General features: G+C 36.0%; 1 long non-coding RNA gene across 2 annotated transcripts; it reads right to left on the reverse strand.

Moving 5' to 3' along the window:
* Nucleotides 1–650: 650 nt before the first annotated feature.
* Nucleotides 651–3,131, reverse strand: LOC140327012 (uncharacterized). Of its 2 annotated transcripts, none has more exons than XR_011919961.1 (4): nucleotides 2,989–3,131; nucleotides 1,614–1,707; nucleotides 1,238–1,369; nucleotides 651–723 (listed from the first exon to the last, which is right to left on the reverse strand). It is a non-coding gene; the product is annotated as an uncharacterized lncRNA (long non-coding RNA). The 2 variants fall into 2 exon arrangements; XR_011919962.1 differs by having other exon boundaries at nucleotides 1,198–1,369.
* Between the last annotated feature and the right edge of the window lie 738 nt (nucleotides 3,132–3,869).

Here is a 3,869-nt window from a genome sequence, read left to right on the forward strand (position 1 = left end):
AGAAGTTTAAGCACCGGATAAGGAAGGGATTCATCACTGTAAGGTCTGTGAAAATGTGGAATCGGCTCCATCAGGAAGTAGTTTCAGCAACTACTATAGATTGCTTTAAGAAAAAGCTGGATTTTTTTTTTTAGAAGCACAGAATATAACTGGGTATAAAGGCTTTAAAGTAAAAACAACAGTGACTGTTGATCCAGGGAACATCCCATTGCCTCATGGAATCAGGAGGGAAATTTTGTATCAGGGTTTTTTTTTTTGCCTTCCTCTGGACCAACTGTCTTATAGGGTTTTATATCTGGGATATGTTTATTTCCCTAGTGGTTGAACTTGATGTCTTTTTTCAGCCTAACCTACTATGTAACAATGAAAGATATTATATTTAAGTGGAATGCACATGTAGGATATTGACAAAACAGTACAGTAAGTAATGGCTTTCTGTTATCCTATTTGTAACCTAATGTCCAGTTATATTCATTGTAAATAGGTTGTTTAACCTGGCCACATATTTACCAGTGTCACATTTTTACTTGTAGCCAGCCCAAGAAAATTAACGGTACCAGCAACATGCAACAATAACTAGAACTTTTATTATCTGACAGATTCCAGCTCTTAAATAATAAATCATTCAAAATAACATTCACTCAACATACTTGATTTGTTCAATTTCTTTTTGTTAGGTGTTTTTATTCCTTTAACTGTAGGCTTTGTCTTCTCGTGAGATTTCTGAAAGAACAAGAAAATGATTTAATTAAAAGAAGCATAGAAAACTTGATAGGTGCAAAACACAAGTGTAGTAAATAAAAAAGACTAGTATTGTGAGTGCACTATATTTCTATGTACTTAATATTTTATACAAACACTCACAATCTGGGTCTTAAGGCCTCTGTAACTTTATGTGCTTCCATATTTCTTGACACCTAATTCATTATGTCTGTCAGATAATTGGCTGTTATTGGGTCCCTTACAAAAGAAAAAAAAATCAGCTTGCCTGGTTGGTATTCTGATCCTTTGCCTTTATTAGGACTGAACCACTGACCCAGAATAAGTGTACAGATCAGGTGGTCAGCTAATTGTCAAAGTTATATGCATGCTTGTTTCAGGTGTGATAAGAAATACTAAAATCAAACAATCAGCTTTACAATGAGTCCAGTAATGACAACTTCCATTATCTCCCAGTAAAAGGTCTATTTTACATACACTTTTGTTCTATCTCTAGCAGAAGAACATTGCTTCATACATTAGCTGTAGCTTGTTCAGCAGGTGAAGTTTTATTGTGGGTTGAACCGGTTTCTTCCTCTTCATGTTCTGAAGATTTGTCTTTTTTAGAAGCCTCCAAATCTTGTTCTGGTGTTGCTGGTTTCTGTGAGGTCTAAAAAATTTTACATACTAATATCACATTTACTTTTACTTATTTTATTGTTGTTTACGCACTATTAAGACACAAACTAGGAAAACCATTTAAAACATTAGGTTCCCCCATACTGGCCAGGGCTACAATTGCACACGTTTTATAGTAAGATTTGCTTCAAAGTGAGAAATGCAACAGAAACAATATTAGTAATAGTGAAAATAATTCCAAAAAAATCCAAAATGTGGTTATTCTTTTTAGATACCTTCCGCTTTTTTCCTGGCACATTCCTTGGTGTTAAAGAGCTTTTAACTGAGCAAGCAGTTTTATCCTTCTGTGATTTGTTCCTTTGTTTCACACTAAAAAAAATAAACTATACCAATCAATTACCGGTCCATACCTGAAAGAGGAAGAAAAGCACACAAAGCAACAGACAACTGGTGCAACAATGGCAAGCGAAAAAATGGAGGTAATGTAAATGACTTTCTTTTTTTTGTGTGTAGGCCAGGGACTGTCAGCCTAATACTTACTTAGCATCAAATGAATTAATTTACTAAATGAGTTAGGTTGTTCACTTTAAAATAAATGTCACTTTGCTGCAAGTGAATTTTTACTTAGCCTGGGCAATAGAATAAGGCTCTGCCTACTTTAGCAATCTATTCTTTCCGTATGGAAAGGGGAGGGGGGAGAACGAATGAGGGGTGCACAGCGGTTATAACCCATCGACCACTTCTCAATCTGCTGTGGTGGATTAATGAATGATGTCAGGGGGCCGCTGTATTATTGACAAGCCATGAGAATCACCTGGCATGTGTATGTAGCTGAAGAGCAATGTGTAGAATAAGCACTGCCAAATTCATATATGCAAAGTTGTATGGTACACACTGCTATAATACAAGCTAAAGCATATGTAAACAAGGCCTGAAAGTTATTGTGATGCAGTGCCACCCTATTCTTACCAGTCATACCACATTGCCTAGATATAAATGTTTGTTTAGTCTTCTATATATTATCTACTGTGTAGGTGGGGATGTTTGAACTCACATAAGCAAGCAAATATTTCAGCTTTGACAGTACTATTTGTAGGCTGAATCTGGACTACTTTTTAATTATTGAGGATATGGATCCTACCACCCCACTAACTACAAATTCAAAAGTTGTGTGGCATAAAGAACATATGTCTAGTAAGGGAGATGACATGGGAAAAAAAAACACAGCAAACCTACACCGTAAATTCCAGCAAATCACTTAATGGCATATTTTATATTCCACATCAGACTTTGTTTTCCAGCTTTCTTCCACATTTAAAAAATACACAGACAGTTGGTTTTGTAGTAAGAAAATTAGATGGTATACTCCTTCAGTTTTCTGCCCAGCCCCCTTTACTCGGGAGCAGCACCCAGAACTTTTTAATAACCACCCGGCTACATTTGGGTGGTTACTAAAGTGTAACATCACAATACAGGGGCTGCCACCTGCCTAAAATTTCGTCTACCATAGCAATGGAAATGACCACACAGAATTAGGAAGACTTCTTATTTAATTTCCTTTTTTACCAAGATACCTCATGTGAGGTAGTAACATGTATAAACTAAAGAAATAGTTGTGTGAAACCTTATATGTTATTCATTAATCATTACCTTTTCTTTTGGCTGGCACTTGGACCTATAGATGCCTGATTTGATGACTTTTCTAAAGAACCCTTAGTCCTCTCCAGTAGATCTTCATCTTCAGTGTACACAGCGGTGCTATGTAATGGAGGATCTTAAAAAAATAACAAAAACATCCACAGTTTATGTCTTGTTAAATGTAATAAAAGACTTTTCATAATTCTGTACAGCAGGAGTAAAGAGAACAATAAAAACCTATGAAAGGTTCAAATCACCTTTAATTAAAAATAATTAATACTATCATTTTATTGCTGCCAATATATGTAATGCCACCTGAGAGACAGCAGTACCCTGTGACATGAGGAAGTGGTATATGCACCACAACCTCCATCCACCACTGTTTTATATGCAAAGGTAGCTTAATATATTACCAAAGCTGAACACCAGGCAGATCATAAAACAAAAACACAGGCATCCAAAATGATTTTACCTTACAGCAGTATTCAAAAAAGCATCTAGTATAAATATCTACATTTGACATGATTTCAATCTCTATACAGCAGAAATCAAACTGGTAAATGGAGCAGCAGAACCAGAGCCATTCTCCATGGTGAGCAGAAGTGTGAAAAGAGAGTTAACCAAACCAGATTGTTGCTGCTCTTTCACTCTCCAGTCACAAGCTTGGGGTATGGCTGTAGCTGTGTAACTCAGCTGCAATAGGAAAGACACACCATTGAGCTAGATGGCATTGTGATAGGGCTCTGTAAATCCCAAAACTGGGTGAAAAAATACAATTTATTTGGCATGTAACAAAGCTTCCCTTTATATGCATTTCATCCGTGTAAGGAGAAATTTATACGGAGTTCCGTTAAGTGGATAGAAGTACTAAAATAGAAACACATGCAACAAAA

Source organism: Pyxicephalus adspersus, chromosome 3 (assembly GCF_032062135.1).
Source record: "Pyxicephalus adspersus chromosome 3, UCB_Pads_2.0, whole genome shotgun sequence".
NCBI classification, from domain to species: Eukaryota; Metazoa; Chordata; class Amphibia; order Anura; family Pyxicephalidae; genus Pyxicephalus; species Pyxicephalus adspersus.